Source organism: Phaenicophaeus curvirostris, chromosome Z (genome assembly GCF_032191515.1).
Source record: "Phaenicophaeus curvirostris isolate KB17595 chromosome Z, BPBGC_Pcur_1.0, whole genome shotgun sequence".
NCBI classification, from domain to species: domain Eukaryota; kingdom Metazoa; phylum Chordata; class Aves; order Cuculiformes; family Cuculidae; genus Phaenicophaeus; species Phaenicophaeus curvirostris.
This window is the reverse complement of record NC_091431.1, coordinates 76,148,207-76,175,600: the sequence shown is the minus strand read 5'-3', so window position 1 is coordinate 76,175,600 and position 27,394 is coordinate 76,148,207. Positions and strand designations below refer to the sequence as shown.

General features: G+C 47.6%; 1 protein-coding gene across 2 annotated transcripts in view; it reads left to right on the top strand.

Moving 5' to 3' along the window:
• Window positions 1-18,264: 18,264 nt before the first annotated feature.
• The window catches only part of ATP8B1 (ATPase phospholipid transporting 8B1), a 35,977-nt gene continuing 26,847 nt past the window's right edge, over window positions 18,265-27,394 (top strand). Inside the window, exon 1 of one of the 2 annotated variants that reach the window (XM_069879996.1) lies at window positions 18,265-18,346. The gene's annotated coding sequence lies outside the window, so the exon portion shown is untranslated. Of the gene's footprint in view, window positions 18,347-18,731; window positions 18,841-27,394 lie in introns of those variants that run through there. The other variant, XM_069879997.1, reaches the window with a different exon arrangement.

The window sequence follows — 27,394 nt, the reverse complement described above, 5'->3', positions numbered from 1 at the left end:
CAATACAAGATCTGGCTGCAAGGCCCAACACCTTTGGTGTGGCTCCTGGGAAAAAGGGCAGAGGCGGCAGGAGCACAGCTCCCAAGGTGCGATTCCAAACCAGCTACTTGGCTAACCCAGATCACCACTCTCACACCTGGCTGAGAAGCTGCTGCTCAGGCTAAGCCCCCTCCTCATCCTTTTCTTCATAAACATTTGGGAATGGGTCCGAGACAAGTCAGGGCTTCCTGCCCAATTGGCTCTTAGCCAGGTATTTTGTTTGAGGGCCACACCGCCCTGCTCCCCACTTCCATACAAGGAAAAGTAACTGGGGTTCCCTCTGCATGCATCTTATAAGAGTTCAGAAACAAACCAAACCAGAACAGCAAGGTGTCTTTTGATGGATGAAGCATCTCCAGCCAGTGTTGCCTGTTTGTGCTACTGTAGGTAGTGATGCTGCCAGCTTGGGACGTTAACACTTCCAGTGGGAAACTGGGGGAGATGTTCCTTCAGCTCAGAAGCATCTGGAAAGCCTTGCAGGATTCCATGTCAATATTTTCAGACTGGCTCTTCTCTCTGCAGGCTCAATTAATCAGTACAGAATAGTGAGGTATAGTAAAGGATGATTATAAAAGGACGTTCTCCTCAGTTCTTTCAGATTTGCAGGGTCAGCGTGTTTCACCAGAAGCGTAAAGTCTGCTTTTTGGGCTGCAGCTTTACCTCCACACAGCCCAAGCTCATCTCCCTAGAAAATATCCACACCGAGAACACCTGGATGTTCACATGAGGGAAGCTGAGTGTGCAGAGAGGTGAGGGAATGCGTAAAGATATCCCATTCAGCACACCAAAACACCTGTGCATGACAGTGGAACATTGAGGATCCATCGACGAGCAAGACCTTGATCAGTATATGGAATTACCACCTATTTGATTTAGCGATACAAGTGGGAAGCTTAATTATGGAAATGTAAGTTGTGGAGAATGATAAACCATCTCAGTCCAGCTTTTATGGCTTTGCTAGGCAGGGCCGAACTTCAGCTTACTTGTGCAGTACTTGGGATCCATAGATGTCCCAGGCAGGGTGCTGGTGAGGCATGATGCACAACAGGTATGAATGGATCGTGGGATGGTTTGGGTTGGAAGAGTCTTCAAAGCCCATCCGGTTCCACGCCCTGCCATGGGCAGAGACACCTCCCACTGGATCAGGTTGCTCCAAGCCCCATCCAACCTGGCCTTGGACATCTCCAAGGATGGGACAGCCACAACTGCTCTGTTGTGAGATCCGGTGCCTGGGTCCAGTGGATCCGTGTCTGTTCTGGATGCCACAGCTAACACCTGGGATAAAGCCTTTACTTCCTTTTGCCACCAAGGGCACAGGAAAAAGCAGAAGCTGAGCATGATTAGGAGAACAAACACAGCAGTATTGGAAGCGCTGTATCCTTAGCTTTTCAATTCCTATCCTTCAGCTCTGTTAGCACTCCCTGTAGTAAGGATGTTAATGTGCTAGAATTATAAACCCAGGAGAACAAAGGGTGAAACTCCTCTGCTGTTTTCAAGGATGAAACACTGTGTGCAGCAGGAGATAGGGTGTCAGCTTTGTTTGAAAAGGAGCTCATGACTCGGGATGTTGATCTTGCTGGATGAAATTCAGTCCCGACTGGCTAACCATCACGTGGAGACTGTTCTCCTGGCATTTCTGCATTCATCTCCGTCTGCTGTGTTCAGAATAAGAGCCAGAAGAATGCAGGGAGTGATACCTTTTCTTGTCAGAAACCTTTCTGGATACCAGATAATGCCAATGGCATGACATGCTCCTGAGAGAGATCACTTACCTCATGGACTCAAACGGCCCTCAGAAGAGCAAACTCCTCCTCAAACATGGAAAGATCTGTAGATAAACCTTCACCAGCAAGGAAGACCTTCAAATCCATTTGAAATCCTACGTCCTAAGCTGCCTAAGCTTCAGCGGGTTTGCATTTCTGTACCAGAGGAACATTTTTTGCTTGCCTGTTTTATAAGTTCTGAACATAGCCTTTTCTGCCAATGCTGCTGGGGACAGTACCATCTGGTAGAGGGAAGCTGGGGACAGGACAGCTCAATCCTCTGAAGACAGGCTCTGCTGCCGCCACCAGAACAGAGAAAAGTAAGGTATCACTGTTATGTTCATGTTGTTATTTCCTTACTGTTCATTTCCAGTGACTCACAGCTCCGAGGCATTCCAGCAGCGTGATGGGGTCACCAGTGGCCAGCATTACTACGGTACTGGAGCCTTAACCAAGAATTCCAGTTTCTGGAAAGAAACACATGACCTGGGAGGACTCCGTTGGGCCAAACATGATCTGCAAGCAATGTGAATCAGCCAGGGCCAACCAGACACTAAGCTTGTTTTTTAACCAAGGATATAGGTTGAACACACCAGGGAACCCAATTCCCAACCTACCTAAGCAGGAGTCAGGAATAATTCTCCAGAGATGGGTTAAATTATGCAATAATAAGTCTTATAATGTGACATCTGTGTAAGCTTTTGCAGTTAATTTTCTTGCTGAGTGGGAGGAGGATTAGCAGAGAGAGAAAAAAGGCACTAGTTAAGGTATTGAGGCTTCTGTGTTGTCAAAAAGTGAAGAAACTCTGCAGAGGCCCATACATCTTTATGTAGCCAACACAGATTGCTGTGTGGGGCTCCCCAAGCTTTATTGCATACCTGTGATTTTCTGTCTCATAAAGCTGATCAGTCACACAAACTGGAGCTTTAATGATTGTCAGCAAAAATATTAGAATCATAGAATGGCTTGGGCTGAAAGGGATCTCAAAGCCCATCCAACCTGGCCTCGAACCCCTCCAGGGACAGGGCAGACACCACTTCTCTGGGCAACCTGGGCTAAGGCCTCCCCACCCTCATAGGAGAACATTTCTCCCCAAAATCTCATCTCAATCTCCCCTCTTTCACCTTCAAACAGTTCCCCTCACCCTATCCCTGCACTCCCTGACCAAGAGCCCCTCAACAGCTTTCCTGGAACCTCTTTCCATACTGGAAGCTGCTCTAAGGTCTCGACGCAGATTTTTCTTCTCCAGGCTGAACAACCCCAACTCTCCCATTCTATCCTTGCACAGGAGGTGCTCCAGCCCTCGGATCATCTCTGTGGCCTTCTCTGGCCTCGCTCTAACAGCCCTATGTCCATCCTGCGCTGAGGCCTCCAGAACTGGACACAGGGCTCCAGGTGGAATCTCACCACAGTGGAGCAGAGGGGCAGAATCCCCTCCCTTGTTGTGCTGGTCACACTGCTTTGGATGCAGCCCAGGACACGGTTAGCTTTTACTGTTTTGTTAAATTGAAAAGACTGAAAACCCCATGGTTTTAGCTGCCCATTACAAGCACCTCAGCGAAAGCCCTCCAGCTTCAAAGCAAAGAAACCGCCTTCCTTCTCATTTTCCAGAAACCTTCATCCTTCTCTAATTAGTTTATTAATAAGAAATCTGAAATAAAACTAACTTTTCCTAACATGACCCTCCACTAAGGCAATAGTAAGGTAGGCTTCTCCCTCCAGAACACCACACATTTCACTGGTGCAGAGATACCACCCATTCCAGACCCGCCAGGAACAGATGGTCCAGGCTACGATGTGTGCTTCCCACTTTTTTCCAGAGACTCTCTACAAACTGGGATAAAAGCTCTTTGCCCTAAGCCAGGCAAGATGGCCCAGCATCATCAAGGGTGACGGTGGGACAGACTCCCTTCCAGCTGGCATTACCACCACCACCTCTGTATTCCCAGTGTCGACCCTTGGCCCTCGTCCTACCTGTGATCCTTGCATTCCCTGAACACATAGGCCCCTCTGTCCCCAGATCTCTAGTCTGAGAGTGGGAACCAAATGCCTTCTCCTTCTCAACTCCTCTCCCTTCTTTTTCCCTCTTCCAATTGAATTATCCCCATATTTCTGTCTCCCACCACATTTCCCCAGATCTCCTTCCACTCCCCTCTCTCTCTTTTCTTTAGCAGGCACGGTTATGTTGGCCTGACGGTGGGATTGAATGTTCTTACAGGTCTTTTCCAACCTTAATGATTCCATGATTCTATGACCCTAGGCTCCCTATCTCCTTATTTTCCTCAGTCATAATGCTGGATGTACCTCCATGGTGTGAAAGCCACACTATGCTCAAGCTAGACATAAACACACCACTCCTAAATGCCACTCGGCAGCCCAGATGATAGGCTCTGTACCAGAGCAGCCTGGTTTTGAGCAGCAACAAAAGCCAAGATAATTCAGATAAATCTGCCTTTGCAGCAAGCCAAGTCAATAGAAGCTAACTCACCAAATCTGATAATTATATGCTTCATTCTGCAAACCTTGGAACAAAGAGTCTCTTTCCAAGACACTGTAGTTAAGCAAATCAACATAGAGAAAAAGAGAATGCATGCTTATGTGGGTGCACAAATACAATATAAATAGATATATTGACTATTTTTTTGTCCAAATAGTGTCACTCTTGGAGAAGCTGCAAAAATGTAATGCAGATGCATCATCATTACAATTGTGGATGTTTTTATAGACCAGCACGCATTAAGCATAAATCACATTTACCAGTAACCCAGTGCTCAGGCATTTCTACTCTGGAGCTTAATCAAACAAGCGCTATCAACCTCTAACATCATAAATCAGATATTTTAAGAAAGTGATGGAGGCTCAAAGCAGTGAATGAATTTCTTGCTTGCTCACGCTGCTCTGCACATTAAATTTGAGTCTTGAATTTGTGATGTGATCCTCTCTGCTCTGCAGTTCAAAAGTACCCTGAAAAACTCTGGGGCTAGAGAGAACAGAAAAACAAGCCGGCATGGAAGACGGCCCACTGCAACGCTGTGCACAAGGGCTCCACACCACGTTCCACCCACATGGAAATGCTGTCCAGCCCAGATGTCACAGCGGGACCAGCAGGGTGAGGGAGGGGAGACCGCTCTGCTCCGCTCTGGTGAGACACCACGTGGAGCCCTGCGTCCAGTTTTGGAGGCCTCAGCACAGGAAGGCCATGGAGCTGTTGGAGCGAGGCCAGAGAAGGCCACAGAGACAACGCAAGGGCTGGAGCACCTCCTGTGCAAGGATAGAATGGGAGAGTTGGGGTTGTTCAGCCTGGAGAAGAAAAGTCTGCGCTGAGAACTTAGAGCAGCTTCCAGTATGGAAAGGGGTTCCAGGAAAGCTGTTGAGGGGCTCTTGATCAGAGAGTGCAGGGATAGGACGAGGGGGAATGATTTGAGTCTGAGAGAAGGGAGATTGAGATGAGATCTCGGGGAGAAATGCTTTCCTGTGAGGGTGGGGAGGCCCTGGCCCAGGTTGCCCAGAGAAGTGGTGGCTGCCCCATCCCTGGAGGGGTTCGAGGCCAGGTTGGATAGGGCTTGGAGCCCCCTGCTCCAGTGGGAGGTGTCCCTGCCCATGGCAGGGTCTGGAACTGGATGAGCTTTAAGGTCCCTTCCAAGTCAAACCATTCCATGATTCTATGATTCTTCAGCTATAAAAGGACAGGCTGAGAGTTACAAGGACAGATGGGAGCATCTCAAGACCCCATTTATTACTATCACAGCTGGTTGACAGGCGTAACCTCTCCTTCCCCTCATTATTTTTTAAGCTCTGGGGTCTTCACATGAGCTCTTTTAGGCAACACTTTCCCCTTAGCTTCAGGAAGCTATGTCTATAGGAAGGGCATTTTAATTTTTGTAAAGCACCTTTCTGCGGAGATGTGGTACACAGAAAGAGGAAAAAAGCCCACAATGATTTATTTCCTCTGTGCATGTTCAGTCAATCATGTCAGTGCCTCCTGCCATGTGATATTTCAGCAGACTGAATAGGCTCTGTGACTACAGTTAAATGGATGCAAACTTGGTATGAGTACTTGAAATCCTTCATCATCTCGACACACACTCTGCACAATCCCCAGTGTGAAGTGATCACTGCCCCGACGACTCTGCTTGTCCATACACACGTTAAAGCTATGCACAAAGCATAGGACCCACAAACAATGGTATCAGCCTGGAAAAGAACCACAGAAGTCATAAGGCAAGGAAAACAGAGGGGTGCTGTGACAAGCTTTTTAGGAAGCCTATATGTGGCCACTTGATCGTAATGCCTCCGAAATATATATAGCCGTGGCTGTTGATACAAGCCTACTCATGGAAATGTTACATAAAACCACTCTGGAGAGGCTGCTAAAAGCAGTAACTTCCCTTAAAAACAAACAAACTGACTCACATTCACATGGCCCATCTCTGGTGAAACAGGGAGCTGCTGCTGCATGATGGATAAATACTGTGAATCCTGGGGACACCTACAGAGCCAGCCCAGAATGGATCTGTGCAGGCACAACTGCAGGGCCTATGGCTGCCAGCGACAGCATCAACACAGGCTGCTCCCTAGGGCAGCTCTGCTCCCTTACCTGTTGCCGAGGGCCTACACATTCAGGGAGCCAAAAATACCTGTGCTGGTAGGACTTGGTGCACAGCGTTGGCTGTTCTCCTCCTTGTCATCCTGTCATGGCTGCCCCATCCCTGAAAGTGTTGAAGGACAGGCTGGATGGGGCTTTGAGCAACCTGATCCGGTGGGGGGTATCCCTGCCCATGGCAGGGGAAAGGAACTTGGTGGGCTTTAAGTTCCTTTCAGACCCAAACCATTCCATGATTCTATGATTCTTACAAACTGTTCTTGGAATAGAAAAATAAATACCCACCTCTGGAGCGTGTCAAGAGGAGTGCAACGAAGCTGGTGAAGGGGCTGGAGAACAAGTCTTACGAGGAGCGGCTGAGGGAATAGGGGTTGTTTAGCCTTGAGAAGAGAAGGCTGAGGGGAGACCTTATTGCTCGCTCCAAATACCTGAAAGGAATTTACAGAGAGGAGGGTGCTGGCCTCTCCTCCCAAGTGACAGGGGGCAGGACAAGGGGAAATGGCCTCAAGCTGTGCCAAGGGAGTTTCAGTCTGGATATCAGGAAAAAATTTATCACAGAAGGGGTCATTGGGCACTGGAACGGGCTGCCCAGGGAGGTGGTTGAGTTACGATCCCTGGAGGTATTTAAAAGACGGGTAGACGAGGTGCTCAGGGACGTGGTTTAGCAGCAGACAGGAGTGGTTGGACTCCATGATCCAAGAGATCTTTTTCAACCTGGTGATTCTATGATAACTTATTATCACTTTTATGTCTTAGAATTGTGGTAGCCTGTCCAGGCACACCAGACTGCCTGGCAAGTGAGCAACTGCAGGATACGAGTCCACAATGTAACAAACCATTAAAAGCATCTGGATGCATAGCCTGCAGCCCCACTAACTTGTCCTAAGTATTCTTATTTCTTCCTCATAACCATATTCCATGCCTGCCAGAGTGCTCAGGAGCATTTAAGTCACTAAAATTACTTTACTAGAACATATGTGCTGGAATGGCTTTCCAGATATTTAACGTTTGTACAGCACTTTGAATTTGTAAGTAATATTGCTTTAATATCTTCCCTTCTTCTGGGGGATTCCATTGTTACCATGAATTTTTACAGCATTATTCCTGGGATTGCCTGGCAGACTGGTTTCTTCACCATTCCAGCAGGCCAGCAACTCAGGACTAGACTAATACCTACTGTATGCTATCTGGGATAACAGTCCTGCATAAACCCTGCACAAAGGACCCAGCGAATAACGTTAAGCAATTCCTGATCACAGAGATACCGCCTACAGCAGCTGCGGGGAAGCACAAGACAGATACCTTAATAATAGCAGGGTTTTGTTGCTGCCAACAGACATCATCTTCTTTCAGAAAGCATGAAAGCAGCAAATTACCCAAAGTGGGTGCAGTTTTGTGTATCTAACAATGCAAGTCACAAAATCAATAATACACAGAAACAATTGCTCAGACAGGAACAATGGAACACATTACGTGCAAGCTAAACAAAAAGAAAGCTCCCTGCAGGAGAAGCGCACCAAAATCCCAAAGGCAGCTTGCAGTACGGATTGCAGAACAGGGACGATCAGAAAATACTGACTTTTGGTTTCTAGAAACACAGACCACAGGGAGAAAAAAACAGGAATAAATCCTCCTAAAGCTAAAAAAAAACCTCAAAAGGCAGACTCCTAAGTGTTCTCTGATGGAAGAATTCCAGCTTTTAGGAGGGCCCAGAGACTCGTTCTATAGGAAAACCTAAGGCCTAAGGTAAAACCTGAAGTCCTTAACACAAGGCTACAGAGTTCCCATCTTTTCCTTTTTTAACCCCACTAAATGAAGAGCGGTATTCACACAAGGCAGGGCCCACACGTGAGGAATGGCTCTTAGGCTGCTTTACACAGGTGGCAAATGTTCCCAAACGGGAACCGGAATAGGAATGAAGTGCCAAAACACTTGCATGGCTTCATTTCAGTTTTTCTGTGAGATCTTATCACAATTTCCCCTCTTTCAGCTTCAAACCATTCCCCTCGTCCTATCCCTGCAATCCCTGAGCATATGTCCCCGACTACATTCAATCCTCCCACTTGACATACGGTCAAGACACACACAGTCAAATCCCAATGGTGGTCACTGGCCAATTCCCCAGTTCAGAAAGGACACAGGATGAAAACAGGCACAGGAATCAGGTCAAACACTGTTCGGTGCCTTGATCTTACCCCAGAGCCTTTAACTTCCAAATATTCCTGCAAGAGCACAAGTGCACCAACACCATTTGTAATTCCCCAGCCTTCAGGAACTCACTGAGCACTGCAACAGCTGAACGGATGTCTGAAATGTATCCAAACCATGCAGGATTTCCATTCTCTCTGCTTCCAGAACTCATTCTAAGTGACAACAAATATACCTAACACTTCAAAAGCATTATTTAAGGTTTAGAGATTTACTTGAGCCTGTTTGTAGCGTAACACAGAGCCTCCAGGCAGGTCGGTATCCGTCCCCTGACATGCCTGGCTTCTTCCAAGTGTCTTAAAGCTGAGTTCATAAAAGACTTCCAGACACAGAACAACTACGTTTTAAAGAGTCGTGACATGACAATAGGATCACATTGCAAATACAATGCCAGAGGAGCAAATTTTGATCTGTTCTCTCTCTGCCATTCCACTCATTTAAGAAAAATCGATTTTATTCTGCACAAAACCAATCTGCTGCTAACATGGGTGGTCCAACCTCCCCTCCTCTCCCTCTGTTCATCCCTACCGGTTCCTTATGACAGGGCCACCCATCAGGCAGCGCTGGGATGAGCTCTACTGGACAGAATCATAGATTCACTGAGGTTGGAAAAGCCCTCTAAGCTCCTCCAGTCCAGTCGCCAGCCTATCCCCACTGTTCCTACTAAACCCCATCCCCAAGTGCCACGGCCACACAGTTTTGAAGCACTCCAGGGATGGGGGCTCCACCAATGCCCTGGGCAGACTCTGACAGGGTTTCATCACCCTTATCAATGAAGGAATTGTTACTAATATCCAATCTAAACCACCTCTGGCACAACCTGACACCATTTCCTCTTATCCTGGTTCCTGGGATGCCCTTCTCATGCTAGCCTAGATGAGGCTTTTTCCTTGGGGTGGAGGCTCATGGCACAGACGCACAAACAGTACTGCCATGACAAAGGAAACCCAGCAGCCACCGGTGGGGAAGACAGCACGGCCTGCTGCGTGACTGAGCTGCAGATTTACCGACACAGAAACGACTGCGTCACCTTCCCTTGGGAGCACAATTCTGCTCCCTGAGGAACCTTCGAACCAAGGATCTGTCCATGCTGGAGTGTTGCTGTCGAGGGAGGTCTTTCAGTGGTGCGGCTCCCCATCTATGGGCCAGGGAAGGGATAGCACCGCTCCCGAGTGTTGCGAGATGAGAGGCGCCGCTTCCCAGAGCGGACGTCTCACCATTCCGTGGGAAAACGCTCTGCTTGCATAGATGAGGATGAAGTTTTCCAAAACACCCTTGCAGAGCTGTCTCTGCAAGTGGAAAACATCCGGTAGGACAGAGTAGCTCTGGAGAGATTCTTGAAGCAACCACACAAATGACCTATGGGCAAGCCAAGACTGGGAATACCTGCTCCTGTACATTACTGGGTTATCCAGCGTCCCCGTGATAAATTGCTTGGAAAAGGCTCTTTGCTCATCCTGTTAATGACACTTTCATTTTGACAGGATCAAGCTTGGGGGGCAAAAACAAACCTTAAAACACCTTGCAAAACTTAAGACTGTGCTGTTATTAGAATACTTTTTTTCCTGATTTTAATGACTAATCTGAATTTTAATGACATCTGAAATTACGTTATTATGTGATGAGACTTGAAGGCAGGGATGACCTTGTGCCATGAGATTTACCTGTACAGTTCTGTCTACTATCGATTTATTCATTCCTTCACATTTAAATATTGACTTTAAGACACTGAAACTTCTGAAGCTGAAGCAGTAAAAGATTTATCCTCTTTGATGCTGAAACAGGGCTTTAACCTAGGAAGAACACTAATCTATCAATTTTATCTGAAAGCAAACATTTTTAATGTAAATGGTGAACAAAAAGCAAAAAGAGGAAAAAAAACTTGTAAATATTACAAATGCCTCAATTCCAGCTTCAGTTGTAAGTAACAAATGGTTAACCGCTGCCCGTCTGCTGCTTCAACCCAGCTATTAACTAACACAACTCACAGGAAGGAGGAGGGCAAAGCAGGTACATGTAAAAATAACGAAGTGTAAAGAGACAGACAGTTTCAGGGCTCTCAAATCTGAGTAAAAAATCCCAAACAGTCCCCAGACCATGCACTTTGCATGTAATTCATCTGCAATCTAGAAATGAGAAAGGCTCCAGCCACGCTGGCAGAGGCACCTATAGCCGGGTGCAGGATACCTGTCCTGCTCAGGGACCTGGTTCTTCCCAGAATGCTGCAAGAAGGAATCCTACCAATAAGAACTCTGTCTACAAATTTGAAGTCTGGCACAGAAATAATTGATTGTTTCACAAATATAAAGCAGCCTTTGTTTAACAAACTCAGAGAAAGTAAATTGAGAGCATGCCAGGCTGACAGAACATAGTTAGGTGTTTCATACCACCATGGCAATGCCATTCTCAGTCCCACTAAAGAGATTTTCTAATGGAACAGCATGTTTCAAAGATGGAGTTATATAGCAAACACAAACAGAAAGAAAAGCCATGTCATTACCTGTTTTCTGTATACTAGGAACAGATTAAGTTAAGAATGTGAATAAAGTTGCGTTTTAAAACTGCTTAAATATGTAATTACGCATACGAGTAACTCGTGCTACACAGGAAAAACTATCTGTGTTAGGTTCAAATCGAGTGCCCATCTGTACGTCTGAACAATTGGTTACCAGTGAGAGGAACCCTACCTTGACACTGTGCTCAGTTAATTACATTGAGATCTGCTCCTTGCTTTAAAACCCCAAGATTTAAACGGACAGCCACAGGTCGCTGCTGTAACACCGTCCTTAATTCATCCAGCACATTCTGAAAAGGACTGTGTTCACGATCAAAACAAAAGCTACCTTTTGGCTTTGAGAGACCAGACTACTCCGAAAGGCTTGGGTGCGGTTTCCAGGTTAGCCACAAACAGCTAGGCGAGCTGAGGAAAAAGAAATTCAGTCTTCGTGTCTTTTCCTTTTTCCCTATGCAAAATGTGGCTAAAATTCCCAGTTATCACAAAGGAATAATGTCTGAAGTTAGATTCTGGTGGTGATGAATACAACAAAACCAAACAAAGACCTCGGGCAATCCCAAGTACAAATCCAGGCCAGTCAGAGAATGGATTGGGAGCAGCCCTGAGGAGAAGGACTTGGGGTGCTGGGGTGTGAGAAGCTCAACAGGAGCCAGTGATGGACGCTCGCAGCGCAGAAACCACCTGTATCCTGGGCTACATCCAAAACAGTGGAATCAGCAGGGTGAGGGAGGGGATTCTACCCCTCTGCTCCACTGTGGTGAGACTCCACCTGGAGCTGTGTGTCCAGTTCTGGAGGCCTCAGCACAGGAAGGCCATGGAGCTGTTGGTGCGAGGCCAGAGGAGGCCACAGAGATGATCCAAGGGCTGGAGCACCTTCCTGCATGAGGCCAAGCTGAGAGTTGGGGTTGTTCAGCCTGCAGAAGAGAAGGCTCTGGGGGGAGACCTTAGAGCAGCTTCCAGTACAGAAAGGGGCTCCAGGAAAGCTGTGGAGGGTCTCTTGATGAGGGATAGGACGAGGGGAATAGTTTGGAGGGGAGATTCGGGTAAGATCTTAGGGAGAAATGTTCTCCTGTCAGAGTGGGGAGGCCCTGGCCCAGGTTGCCCAGAGATGCTATGGCTGCTCCATCCCTCGAGGTGTTGGAGGCCAGGTTGGATGGGGCTTGGAGCCCCTGATCCAGTGGGAGATGTCCTTGTCCATGACAGGGGGTGGAACTGAATGAGCTTTGAGGTCCCTTCTAACCCAGTCCATTGCATGATTCTACGTTTCTGTGATTCTAAACTCAAGTCACACAGCTCTATATTCACTTTGGGGCCTGTACAGGTAACTGTAGGAGATGGATGGGAAAGTAATAACCTGCCTGCAGATTCAAAACATTGGCGTAGCTGCACTTGTTTTCAGTTTGCTTATCTCCCAGTGATAATGTTCATTTAAAACAAACTTGCTCTCCATCTACCAGGAATTAAGAGATGCCAGTGTTCACTTCTTCACAGGGCACTAGTTCCTTTTGCAAGGCTTTATGCTGCAGGGCACAGGGCACACTGGTTCCCTACAGATGGTTACAGCCTTCCCCAGGATGCTCCCTTTCCTAGAAATCCCAGTGGAGAACACAGCAGGAGGCTGATCAGGAAGTGGGAATATAGCAAGGCTGAGGCCACGCTGTGTGCTGAAATACGGATACAGGGCTGGGGGGCTCCTGTCCCCAGCGACATGGCAGCAAGGAGAGGCCAGGCAAGAGCCGTTTCTGCTCAAGTTCTCACAGCTTCCCAGGAAAGCTCAGATCTGATGTAGTGAGTCCCACACACTGACAAAATGGGACAAATGAGTAGAGGGAGGGAAAGAGGGAAGAAGCAGCAGTGCAGAAGTGAGTGCATTTGTGACTAGGGCATGTTGCTATTCTGGGGCCCAGCAGTCAGAGTGAAAGATGGGACTGAGGAATAAGGGAGAGGAAGTAAGTAGAAGAAGAGAAAAATCCAGAAACAGCATGGAGATATTTGCTGAGAATACCGGAGACCAGGGGCTCTGAGTGGCACCAGCAGAAGCCTCTTCACCATCCTCCCAATTTACGGAACGGCTGCTGCATTTCCCTCAAGTGTGACCCAGTACTTTGTGACGTGTAACAGATAACATCTTAACAGGGCCATTAATCACTGCTATAGCAATTAATCACTGTTAATAATCTTCCTGAAAGGACGTCATGCAAGCCTAGCTGTTCATACAGCTCCCCAGTGAAAACTGATGGAGAAACCAAACATCCATCCCTGGACACGAAGTAACTTCCTGGACAGAAATGGAATTGTCAGACCTCTGTTGCCTTGTTAAGCCATAATGTTAATGAGTTTTAATTAACTCTCGTTTTCTTCCTGTGTGAAGAATTTGAGGCAGGGAGTGAAAGAGAAAAGAGCCAAAAGACACATATTTAGAATCCAGCATCACATTTTAGGTCTTGGAAAAAGAAGTCTACTTGAACAAGACTTTTCCTGGCCCAGGAAAATCGAGTATCGTTGCTGCTGGAAAATAAAGCAAGTGATCTCTTACTAATCCATCAGTTCAAAACAAAGAACACTTTTATCATAGAGCAGCACCCACAAGCAGGCAGATCCTATTTCTGCAGCAGTTACTCAGAGATGAAGACCAAAGCAGTGCTAACCTCAGTATCAAGGGTGCGACACATCAGATGCCGGTAGTGCCACAGCCACTTGGGAATGATTTCCTGAACCTCACCACGCTCACATGTGGATAACATCCTCTTAAAGGGGGCTGCAAAGAGGGGAGCAAATCAGGTGCCTTCCAGAGAATTCTGGTTGCAAGGCAAGGGGATTTTGCATTATTAAAGTATTATGATGTCTGAAGAAGCTTTTCATTCCACTTAGGCTGGCTCAATACAGAAAACCTTGGCCCAAGAGGTAGGCGGATGCAGGTTTTAAGCTGGATGACAATACTCGAAGTTCTTACAAGTGCTAGTGGCAGCTCTGGTGCTACTTCTCTGGGTAAGAAGTGGAGCTGTAATACAGCAGTCATTTCTTGGCGAGAAATTAACCCAAACCATGAAAACTGTCAACACAGCAAAGACCCCAGAGCCGTACCTGGTGTGCATTTAAACCACTGTTGCTGCCCAAATGTCCCTTCTTTCCAATTCTGAGCACCTTCCCCAACTGTTTTCCTCCACCACTCTGCTGCATGCAACACGAACATTTGTGTTCAAAGATAATTGGAACAACCTGGATGAGGGAACCAGCCCTGGTGAAACTTTACCCAGCAGAAAAACAGAAGTGATATTTTCAGCCTCATTAATCTCTTTGATGCAGCTCACTGAGACAACACACATACCGCTGATGAGCAAGGCGCTGTAAGGAGATGGGACTGTGTAACTGGGATGCAAGAGCGGAGACAACTATGTGCTGCAGCAGCTTCAGCCTGTGTAAGCACCCACATCGGCCTGGTCATCGCATCAACAGGACAAACTGGCAATGTAGTTGCTTTGCCTGGGGATACAGCTTGGTTCATAGAATCACAGAATGCTTTGAATAGGAAGGGAGCTCGAAGCCCATCCAGTTCCACCCCCTGCCATGGGCAGGGACATCTCCCACTGAATCAGGTTGCTCCAAGTCCCATCCAACCTGGCCTTGAACACCTCCAGGGATGGGGCAGCCGTGGCTTCTCTGGGCAACTTGGGCCAGGGCCTCCCCACCCTCACAGGAAAATATTTCTTCCTAAGACCTCATCTCAATCTCCCCTCTTTCAGCTGAAAACTGCTCCCCCTCATCCTATCCCTGCACTCCCTGATCAAGAGACTCACCTCAGCTTTCCTGGTGTCCCTTTCATTATTGAAAGGCTGCTCTAGAATCACTAGGTTTGAAATCATCGAGTCCAACTCTAAGGTCTCCTCAGAGCCTTCTCTTTTCCAGGCTGAACAACTCTCTCAGCCTGTCCTTGTATGGGAGGTGCTCCAGCCCTCGGATCATCTTCGTGGCCTTCTCTGGACTTGCTCATGCCGAGCTTGTCATCCACCAGCAACCCAAATCCTTCTCCTCAGGGTTGCTCCCAATCCATTCTCTGCCTAGCCTGTATTTGTGCTTGGGATTGCCCTGACAATGTTCTCTGCCTAGGAGGTCCCACTGTGTCTGCAGGCACTGCGGAACATCACCAGTCATAACACAAAGCATAAAAGAGAGACACTCTCACAACAAGAAGGGATCCAAACACCACAGACAGATATCATGGTACCACAACAGACCGCTTTTGCCCCGCCTTTAGTGAGATTCAGCAGTGTGGATGTAGACGGATTGGTCTCAGTTTGTGTTAGCATACACAGCTTCAAAAATGAGCAGTGTTACTGAGGTACAGTAAAACAAAACTGGGAACAGAATACAATGAAGGGATTCTCAGTGAACTTTTAGAGGTTTCACATGTACAAATAAGATCAAATTAAAAAAACCCAAAAAACAAAAAGCAAAACAAGAACAAAAACATGTTTCACTTAAAAGAAAATAAAGAAGCTGGGCTGGTTTAGAAAGAAACCGTGATGGAGGCACAAATTGAGCTTAGAGTGGCCAGACACTGAGCAAAACCCAGAAAGCATTACTGCAGGAGGAGCATATTAAACACTGAAGATTTTCGCTTACATTGCCATTTCCATCACCACTTTAAGAGATACATAATGTTTTTTATTTTCTCTCTTTACTCAGATCAGTAAACATATCTGCATTTCACTTGCCATAAACTACATTATTTGTGAATAAAAGTGCCTGCAAAAAGTTTAAAATAATTTTCAAATTAATTCTTTATTCTTTAGGGATATTTAGTGACCACTTTACCGTAACCTGGGCTACAGAATAAACTGTTCAAATCTTTATAATGGCACCGCAGGGAACAGATCTCTGGAAAACAGTAAGAGGAGTCTAGGCGACTCATCCTGCAGCACAGACAGGTGCCGGCTGCCACCAGCAGCTTCATAGCCCTTCCTAACATGACCATTCCTGATCCCTGGTCCAAATGTTAATTTCTTGGCTCCCATTTGCACTCTGCACTGCTTCGAAATTGCCTCTCGGCCCTGGTGCACCAGGGACATTTGTGGGGTGAGGTTAATTCTTCCTCTTAGGGTATGCCCCAAAAACCTCATCTCCCACCATACAAAGGAGGGCAGGGGCGAGGAGCACCCAAATGTCCCCGCCAGAGAAATAGAGAGGTTGGACCTGCAGAGCCCCCAGGCCCCCATCACTGTGTGTCACCAGAACCATAGAGACCCACGGGCCTGCCCTTTCGGGGCCGCCCTTTTGGGGCCGTGAGGCACATTATGGGATGACAGGATGAACCTGTGGATAGCACAGGGTGGAATGGTCAGGAAGAAACCACAGCAGGAGACGGGAGGGATGCTGGTGGTCTGGGGAAGAACTGCCCTACTGTCACAGTCTGTCCTGAATTCCCATTAAACTCCATTTCAAAACACTTTCCTGGGCAAGGGGCTCTCTCTCCTGTGTGCAGCAGTGTACATGGAGGTCAAAGTGCCAGGAGCAGTAGGCTGGTAGTGCTGTTTGCTCCTGGACACCTCCTGCAATGACGATGGCTGTCAGAGCTGCCAAACGGATGCAGACACAGAGTGAGTGTGTGTCTGTGGGTGTGTGTGGCAGCAAAACAAGGGGGACTCCTTTGAAACATGGAGACTTGATCCAGGACACAAACTGCCAAACCTCCTTATCTCCAGACTGCAGGTCAGGGAAACAAGTTCAGCAGCATCCAAGACCACATACCAAGGCTTACAAAAACTCACCGAGTTAAAACTTGCTTTCGGAGCTTGTCACATTCCTCTGATGAGTTCCCATTACGTTCCTGAGATGTTCACATGCATTATGCTGCAGCCTTAAAGAAGAAAAATACAGTGAAGAGAATGGCAAACAGAGACAGCATATAGCAGAACAGCACTGCTGTCAACCCTAAACGTAACCATTCATTAATTAATAAGCAGACCTATCTGTCTCAAGTGTTAACAATGTCATGTCTGAGCATCCTCCAGCTCTCCAGTCCTTCCTTAAATGGACTTGGGACCCAGGAGTCGATTCTGATCTCTTACAGAGGCTTAAAGGTTAAAATCCTGTACCTCTTGCTTGGTTTCCTCTGTAAGACTCTACAGCTGTAGCTTGTGCCAGGTGGGCCGCATCTCCTGTGCATGGCAGGGAGGCAAACAGATGGCAGTAGCCCTGGCCCCAGCCCTGTTGGTACGGAGGTGGGTCCTGTCAGCCATTCCGGGGCAGAAAGCAATGGAGCTGGGAACAGGCAGCCTCAACGCAGGCTTGAAGCGACATTCATTCAGCCAGAGTCTGGCCTTCGGCGACAGGGATGAGGCCTGGGGCTGCCTCCTCTTCCTCCCATAATGTTTCAGAAGCCTTCACAGTATCCTTTTGGTTGGAAAGGGCCTTTAAGATCGAGTCCAACTGTAAACTCAGCACTGCCAACTCCACCGCTGAACCCTGTCCCCAAGCACCACATCCACACAGTTTGAACTCCAGCGGTGGGGATTCCACTGCCTTGGGCAGCCTCTGCCAGGGCTTGGCAACCCCTTCCACGAAGGAACATTTTCTAATCTCCAATCTAAGTCACCCCTGTTGCTACTTGAAGCCATTTCCTCTCATCCCTTGTCACTTGGGAGCAGAGCCCAGCACCCACCTCTCCACAACCTACTTTCAGGAGCTGCAGAGAGCGATGAGGTCTGCCCTCAGCCTCCTCTTCTCCAGACTGAACCCCACCCATGTCCCTCAGCTGCTCCCTAGCTCCGTTCCCCTCTCCAGACACACACTGCTGGGGTGGCCCGGCACGAACGCGCCCGAGCGCCGCGGAAGCATCTCCCCAGCGGCCCCGGCGCAGAGCGAGGGCAGAGCGAGTGCGGAGCAGCCCCGCCCGCGCCCGCCCGCCCCGCTCCCTCCGCAGCCCCCGCGGGGCAACCGCGCGTCCCCCTCGTGGGGCGCGGATGGGGCGGGGTGAGGCTGGGACGGGGCTGGAGCTGGGAACGGAGCTGGAGCAACAGCAGGAGCAGGGTCTGGGAATGGAGCTGGGATGGGGCTGGGCCGGGGCGAAGGACGGAGGCGGCCCCTCCCCTGCGCGGCTCTGACCGGGGGAACCCGTCTGTCCGGTCGGACGGCGGCTGCGGGAGGCGGGGCGGCGCGGGGCCGTCGGCGGCGCCCGAGGAGCGCGGAGCGATCGCGCGGCGGGACCCGCGCCCACAGGTGCTGCGGGAGCGGGAGCGGGCGGGGCGGGGAGCGGAGCTGCTCCCCGCGGGGCCGGCGTCGGGCGGAGCCCCTGCGGCGGGTCCCCGGGGCAGCTCTCGGGGCCGAGCCGGTCCCCCCGGGGTGACACGGGCAGGAGTTACTGTTACAAAAAGTGGAATGTTTTGATTTCAGCTGGAGTTCAGTGGGTTTTCTGTGAAAGTTAGGCACAGTGTCCCTCTGACAGAGCGTTTTCTTTCAGTGTTTTTCCAGACGCTGCTCGTGCGTTGGGGATGGCGATGCCTTGTGTTCCGCCTGCTCTGCGCCGAGCAGAGGTGTCCTCGGGAACCCTCTCTGTTTGCAGGCTCTCCCGGTCTCACATCACGGTCAAGCTGAGAGCTGGAGCCAGCTCCAGATGAGCAAGAGCTCTGACTGCTATGAAGCTCATAACAACATTAAATTAGTCCTTGGGAAGTAGTAGAATATGCATAACATTTCTGGGAAAGTCGATACAGGTGCATGTAAGTGGGAAATACATCCTGTCCCAGCACCTGTCTGTCTGCACACGATCGATGAAGGTTACTGCTTCGCGTTGCCCAGGCCTGGTAAAGGGCGCTTTTTCTCTAAAGGCATTTCGTGCCTTTTCCCCCCTTGCCAGGCAGCACGAGGAATATTTAAGCAATTAAATCCACACACAGAGACGAGGGCTGCTGCCGGGGGAGCCGTGCTCCCCTCTCCCGGTCCAGCCTTGCATTGGTTTGATTCCTGCTCTTCCCACCCAAAAAGATGTGCATCGCTTCACTGTCGACCTTAGCAGAGTCTCCCCAGCCTGGAACTTTGGGTTAAGGAGAGAAGAAGCCTTTTCTGGGAGATGAGGCTTGGCACACTGACTCACCTGCTGTCCCTGAGCTGGTTGCTCTGCTCCTGGTTTTCCCCCTCTTTTTCCTTCCCCCCTGCCATATCTATAAAGGAAGAAAACAACTCCCATGGCTGTGGGTGACTGCTCATTAGTGTTTGTGCAGCCTGTAGAGCTGTGAGAGGTGTCTGTGTTAAGGAACTGTTGTAATTCTGCCACAGAAAATACTGGAAAAGTTATTTGTGAGATTGGTCACTCCCTGGGGAGGTGAAAAGTGTTTTGTTACCACCCAAAACATCAATGTCAGTCATGTTTCCCATTGTTGTGTGCCTGTAGCTTAAACAGCATCACTTCGTGGAGAGTTTGAGTGGCAGTGTCTTCAGCAGAGCAGCTAATGAAGTGTTTTGCCTTGAACATCAGCAGAAGCGTTTGGAACCGAAGGCACACTGTACAGGGAGCTTCTGGCAATACATAGTTTCTGGGAGTGAGTATCTGTGCGGTGCCTTTATCTTCCTTGTGCGGTGGGGGTCTGGATGCAAACGGCTGAGGAGCGCGTTGGGTGAGCCAGCAGGACTGTAGCCAGCCAGGTTCTTTGCAGTCCCTGCCTCAGTAACCACTGCTGACGTCCCTTGGCTTTAACTCCTGGCACCAGGGTCGGTAGCAGCTCAGGTGTGCTCACCATTGTCTCCTTGATTCTGGCTTTTATTGGTCTTTCTCTTCAAAGCCTGTTCAGGTGTGGAATGGTGTTTGGCCACTCTGCAGTTTTCCTTGTCATCTTCTGCATTGTTGTTACTGATGCTGATGCTAGAGTGGTGTTGCTTTTGTGTCTGTATTTGGGTCTTTGTTATCTTGTAGGTATCATAAAGATTATTTTTGGCAACTTCTAAACGTTCTCTTAATTTAATTTTCCCTGATGAGACAGCCTGTGAATGTTCTAGTCCCAGGCAATCTGCCGTGGTGAACTTAGAAAGCCACTGGCTCGCTTTGCATTGAAGCCCTCTATTTAAATTAGCTAGGACTGATTTCCCGTGCTCTTTGGTTGTCTTGGCTTTTATTTTGGTGGCATAGGTAATCATTTTGGGCCTGAGTGTACCGTGCTATCTGCACTTAAATATGGGCAGGGGGTTGTTTGATTTTGCTTTAGTTACAAAGGGGTTTGATGTTCCTTGGCTGTTTCCTTTATCTGGCCTCTGTTAAATGAAATGCTTTGTGCAGACATAATTGCATGCAGAACATTAGCCAGGAGTCTCTGAAACCAAACCCTAGCTCTGCCTTGGACTCACCGTGTGGCCTTAGGCAAATCGCTTAACCTCACTGTATTTCTGTACCTGTCAGGGGTGAAAAACATGGTTCTGACTTTATCCCTTGGGGACCCATGGTGTGTTAGCTCCAGCTCTGCTTTGGAGATGCCATGCTCTGTGGCAGAGTGCTGCTGCTGCACCTTTGCCTTTTGGCAAGCTTACAAAAGTATCCTGTGATGGGTAGAGGGTTTTTCCTCGCGTGTTCTTATATAAATTAGAAATATAATTTTAATCTGGCGGCAGAAGGGGACATTTCGGCAAGTTCATGGATGCTTTTGCTTACAGAATGCACAGGGAAGTGTAAAACAAACAGAAAGTCTAAAAGAAAATAAAGGGGGGGAATAAACAGCATAGAAGAATCAAATCAGAGAAAGAATCAGTTTGGTTGCCAAAATGACTTTCTGCCTGAGGGGAGGAAGAGGAGGTGGCATGAGAGGGTTTGGAGAACTAACCAGAAGTCTCTTTATGTGAAAGCTTTGCAAGGCAGGTTAACACCACTGCTGGCTGAAAATAAATTCCCTTTTGTTGCTGCATGAATGTAATCTCATGAGGTGGAAGTCAGCCCCAGAAACCATTTCCTAACACTGTTTCCTTACAGACGGAGCCTGATTTAAAGCCTGGTGCAGGGGATCCTTCCTGATTGGCCAGTGGTCTGTGCACCGACGGCAGAGGTGTTCCGAGCTCTCTCTGTAATGCAGCCTCTTGGTCAGGCACAAATAGCAATGGATAAAGGTCAGTTTAGGAGAATACCTTCAGTGTCGGTGTGTGATGCTGACCAAAAAGATGCATTACTATGTAACCTCCAGCCTTGGTAGTAAAAAGTGACCTTTATTTCTCACAGCTGGTCTAGCGCATGGACCTTGAGAGGCAACATAATGATCTCGGTAGAAGCAGGATGAACACCCTCCAGAACCTGCAGCTTGAACAAAGGTTACTGCTTTATTATCTCTTGCAGAGATAACTTGTCTTGACTTGGACTTTAAATGATGGAGAACCTGCATATCTGTTAATGAAAAATCCTGATGCAGATAACGGGCAAAAGCATTGGTTTGTTTCTGCAAGTGGCCCATCTTCAGCCATCCTCATGTAGCCTCAGGCAGCTGGGACTGAAGGCTTTGGGTCTTGGTATTTTCTGTTAAATTGCTGGTGAGAAGCTAATCTCTTCCTGGTGCAGAGTGTTGTTGGCTCATACTGATCAATGCCCTTCTGTTGGAATGTCCTTCGTATTCATTTTCAGACAGTGATCCTAAAATGTCAAGAGGTAGCTGTATTGGTGAGTGCACAAAAGCCACTAGTTTAATTCTAGTGCTTCCTCTATGAGGAAAGGGTGTTTTTTTTTTTTAAATGAGCTGCTTTCCTCTAGTTAGTGCGGCTATGCAGAACTGAGGTGAGAATCATTAGGAGTGAAGCCATTTGGAAGCTGGCATCTCCCATGTTTTCATTTTATTCCGCTGATATTGTGGGATTTTTTCTCCAGGATCGGTCTTGGGTATCTGTCAACATTACAGAACTGTTCTTCCTCTTCCCAATCTCCTCTTTCCAGGGCGGGGGTTAGTGTTTCGGTGCCTCAGCATCTTTGTCTAGGTCTTCAGTGTGTTCATTGGAGAACACATCGCTTCCCTTCAGCCTAGTTTGAAAGGAATAGCTTTGGAGGAAGTGTTTCACCACATTTCACCAAAGTCTTCCACTTTACCTCCTGATGATTCAGGTAATTAGTGTCATTATGGCATCCAAGGAGGGACTGGAGTTAGTTCCTCGGAAAAGAAAGATCTGTGGATATTACAAGGCTGGCTGTGTACGATGCCAGTAACAAAATCTCTTGGAGCTGGAGGTAGCCCCGTTCGGTATGTCCTCCATTCTTGGAGTCAGAAAGGTACCACTACTTGGAAACGCCTTTTTAAATGGGTGGCTGCCCTTGGTGCATTGTGTGAGGCTGAGTATGTATTTCCAGGTGTAGCGTAAGCTGGAAGAGACACTGTAGCCGTCTCCCAGGACTGTGCCCAGGCAGAATAATGTCATCCCAGTACACATGTTTTGCCAGAGCAGTTTGTTTCTTCAGTGGGAAATAACAGATCAAGTTTGCTTATGTCCTCATTTCTCCAGCATCCTCATTCCACACAGTTATGGCACTTCTCTTTTCCCACTTCCAGCACAGATGAGTTGAGAGATATGATGTTAGAGTTTTGAGTGAGGCACTGTGGTCTTACAGTGCCACAGCGCAGAGCCGTGTACACACAGCTCTCCATCCACTGTCTGGGCTGCGTGAGCATGGCAGTAGGTGATACAGCCAAGCTGACTCATGGGAGCCCTGTTACTGACAAAACAGGTTCCCCAAGGACTTCTCATGTTGCGGGGACGGCTGGAGTCTCCGAAAGTGCTGTTGGAGTCTGTTGTGGTTCAGCTGTGTGGTGAGGATCTTGGACTTGTCAGGTATGATGTGTGTTTTGGTGTCCTGGGATTGCAGGGGCACCACTTCACTGTGAGCGTTTTATCCGTAGCCATACTTCAATTGCTTGAATTTTCCCCTTTTTTTGGTGGGAATTGTGAGTCATCTCATGTTAGGCGTGTTGGCAGTTTCAGGGTGGGAACATTCTCCAGGATTGCAGGGCAGTGAAGGAGGTGTCTGAGGTCAAGAGTTGTTTACTACCTCAGTTCTGACCAGCATACACTCACAAGCGTGGTTTGAGTGTACATATTTCAGGACAGCATGCCTGGCCCGGGATGTCTGTGCTGTAGGTGGAATTGCTGAGCTGTGGGAACCCTGTCAGACTCCTTGGCTCAGATGTATTTCCACTGGAGTGGTGTGGCTGTAGGCTGAGCCGTTTGCAGTGCACGGTATAAGTATTCAGGAGTTCTATTGTCCTGGAGCAGCTCTGGGAGCTGGGGTGTGCCTCTCGACCAGCCACGAGGAACTTCACTGTGACGTCTGGGCAGAGCCTGCTGTACTAAGCACCAGGCCATGCTGATTCCAGTAGTCACTGGGAGCATGTAGGATGGTGCTAAAGGGCACACACCATGCGTGATACGTTCTGAATCACAAGCTATTGGGTTTTGCCTAGTGCAAAGTGTGCTTGGTTGGCCTGGAGGAGTGGAGGCTTCGGCTTTGGATTTCAGTTTGCCCCTCATCTCATGTGCTGCGTTGATGGTGTGTGATGGGGACTGCCTCAGATTAGCAAGAGCTCTGTCGTAGCTGAGGTAAAGTAGCTCTGAATTCTTGAGTTGCCTTTCTCCAAGGCATCTCAGGAACTGGGCTTTGCCACGGTTTTGGCACACTGAAGGATGCATGCGAGAATCAGTGTTTCAGAACAAATGACTGATCGGTGTAATTTTGGGGGGTTCAACTACTTTAAAGTGGTCATTCAATGAAGTTGTTATGTATGAAGTAGCTATATAGATTGATGAGCTTAAAGCGTGTAATCTGCATGGCAATCTAACCAAAGTTTGGTACAGTATGGAGTGGAGCTTATTTCCTTGTGCTGATCCATGCAAAAGGTAACTACTCTTTTATTTCTTAAAATGTCATTGAGATTAGCCAAAAGGTTTGAGTTGTTGAGCAGATACTGTCCAAACAATCGTTACTAGTAAAGTGTCATATCTGTCTGGAGTAATGTGTGATCAGTCTCATATTTTGGAAGCAAATCTGGTTTTGTATTTGCCTGGTGCCTTGTAGAAGCTTTTCACAGTGAGATTAGCTGATTAATACATTTTTAATGAAGGACGATATTCTGTTAAAGCGTTTGGCTGGGATCACTGAGGTGAGAACAGAAATGCAATATCGAAGCACTTCAGCTCTGACCGCTGCTTGTGAGGACTGAACAGCAAGTCGGAGCTGTGGAAGCACTAGCTGAGCCCACGTAACCAGCGTGGTGATTATCAGGCTGGGAGACGTACTGCTGAGTTTCCTGAGGTAATGCTGCTTTTGAGATTTGTAATCATAGAACTGTGAAACGGTTTGTGTTGGAAGGGATTTCAAAGCCCCTTCCAACATGGACTTGAACACCTCCATGGATGGGGCAGCCACAACTTCTCTGGGCAGCCTGTGCCAGGGACTTCCCACCCTCACAGGAAAACTTCTCTTCTCTTCTCTTCTCTTCTCTTCTCTTCTCTTCTCTTCTCTTCTCTTCTCTTCTCTTCTCTTCTCTTCTCTTCTCTTCTCTTCTCTTCTCTTCTCTTCTCTTCTCTTCTCATCTCATCTCATCTCATCTCATCTCATCTCATCTCATCTCATCTCATCTCATCTCATCTCATCTCTCTCCCCTTTTAAACTTAAGACTGTTTCCCCTTGTCTGATCACTTCCTGAATGGAGAACTGTAAAATTATTGAGTTTTTTCCTGTTACCCTATTGCTGCTGACAAAGAGACAGGTCTGATCTGACCAGTTCATTGTTGGAGCTCCAGGTAGGATACTGGCTTTAAAATGTTTCCCTGGTGAGAATGAAATACATTCCTATTTGCCTAAACAGGACATCGGTGTTCCTGTGTTTTATGACACCAAGTTTGCTGTTTATTGGAGAGGACTTTCCCAGTCAGCTTGGTAAAATGCATTTCCTTGTTTCACAACACTGTGCAGCCTGAGAACTTTGTATTTAGATACGTTGTTAGGAAGCAGGCTTTTCATTGGTGTACTATTTTTAATACATAGTTAAGTATCAGTGAAACTACCTGATGTGGCATACTTGTCCTATTTTAACTCTGGAGATTTCAAGTATCTCAGAAAGGTCTCTCTGAGCTGGCTTTTTGTGTTGTTAGAATTTGGTTTATGACTCTTGCTTGAACTGTTTGTTATGCTCTAGAACGACGGTCTGTGGCAGGGTTTGAGAGGTGGTTGTGCTAGGCACCACCCAAGTGCATGAGGTTGTTGTGCAGAACAAGGTGCAAAAGAAGCAACAGCAGGCTGTAAGCTGTGTGCGTGCTGCAAAGGGACCGACAGGTATGGAATTGTTAAGCTTGTTCTGCATCACACCATAGATTTTTATATCCACAATAAATAACAATCACAAATTTAGTAGCATTTTAATTCTTTTACTGTGCATGTGCCTGTTCTAGATGGGTCTGTAACTTTCTTTTAGGGCCTCTGAGTGGCTCCACTTTGCAACATTAAAGCTGTGTTCCCTGTGACCCGAAGTTCTTGCAGCAGGACCTCTTCAGAAGAGAATGGAGAATAAGATCACTCTTTGTTGCTTTCAGCCTTCAAACACAAGCAGTAAATGTTTTTTTATGAGGTTGAAGTTATTCCCAATTAGCTGGTGCCTGCCCCAGGGCACGAGCAGCCACAAGAGCTGGGTGACCCAACCACTGTGGAATTTGCACCTGAGTTTTCTGACCTTTTAGTAAATAAACATGGGCAGCTATAATTAAACTTGCATTTAATACCATTTTTGCATCCTTTACCTCCTCATACACCAATGCTGCTGTTGGATCAGCTTAATTCTCTGAGATTACTGGCTGAATCTAAGCTTGATGTGAGAGGTGGTGCCTTCAAAGAGATTTCTGAGGCCACTTTATCTGTAACTTTTTTATTAGTCCAGTCAATCCAGGATCTGTAAAAGCAGCATTCATTTCAACTTCTAGTACTGTGAAACAGGAAAAGCAGGTGCCATCTTGTTTGAAACAGTTTTACCCTTGGCTACCACAAACCAAACCCATTTTTGACCATTTTCTAAGCGATTGTTGTTGCAGCTCAAGTCTGAAGGCAAGCAGTGCACGCAAACGTAAGAAATTGTCTCTCCTCAAAGAGCAAATCCTTTTAAGAACAGACCATTGCTTTTATTTTATTTCAACATTCTTCGAAAATAGTTTGTTTCTATTGCGTGGCAGGGCCTTTCCAGCATTTTTTTTTTCCCTAATTTTGCTTTTTTTCAGAATAGTGACCACTGCCAAAATCAGTAGCAGCTGCCTCTTCCTCCCACATTTCTGCTGCCTCTTCTCCCAAGTAACAGGTGATAGAGCGAGAGGAAACGGCCTCGATTTGCAGCAGGAGAGGGTTAGATCAGATATTAGGGAAAATTTCTTCACTGAAAGGGTTGTCAAGCACATTTTATGTTAGTGATGAGGTTTTGGGATGTAGAGGTAGTGGCCACTGCATCTCATGGTGCCGGTGTTAGTAAATGCTGCCTGAAACCTGGCCTGTGTGCAATTTTGTCTCCTGCAGCACAGAGCAGCTCTGCAGACAGAATGATGCTGCCAGCAGGTAACAGTTAATGAGCTATCTATTAGTGGAGTTTTCCAGTTGGCAGTTCAGTTCTTGGAGGAGGAGAAGCGAGCACGATTAATTTGAACTTTCCCCAACACACCACTGTCCCTGCCATTCCCAGCTGGCACTGCAAACTGCTCCTGATTGTGTTTTAGCTGTTTCCATTGAGCTGTGCATCTCTAATAGAAAAAAAAAAATGTGTGTTTTGGACATCTAACCCTCTACATGATTAATTAGTTCATTAATCATTAAACATTTAATAGGTCAAGATTGATACAGTAAAGGCTGAAACTCTTGTGTGCCAGGGGTATGAGCCTCTTTTGGTTTTGTTCTTAGAGTGAGAGCAATTCAAAGATCTGGTGGTGGTTTTAATTTTAAGGACTATGCATGTAAGGGTCGTCAACTCTTCCCCTCCAGCCATGCCATGAAAGGTAAGGGTGGGGCAGAGTCCTCAGTCCTGTGGGGCTTCTTCAGTCACGTATATTTTATATATATTTCAAAGAGGAATTGAGCATTACATCCTGCTCTAAAAGGACTTTGTTTAACATTCAGATGATTTGGGATTAAAAACATAAGGGAACAAACCCTTGGTGTAACTTGAGGGTCTGTGAGCCCTGACATGGATCGGGCAACCACATGGCGAGGCACTGTGCTCGGCAAGGGCTGTATGGCCAGCGCTGGCCACATGTGGGTTTCATCATGGACTGGTTCCTGTAACA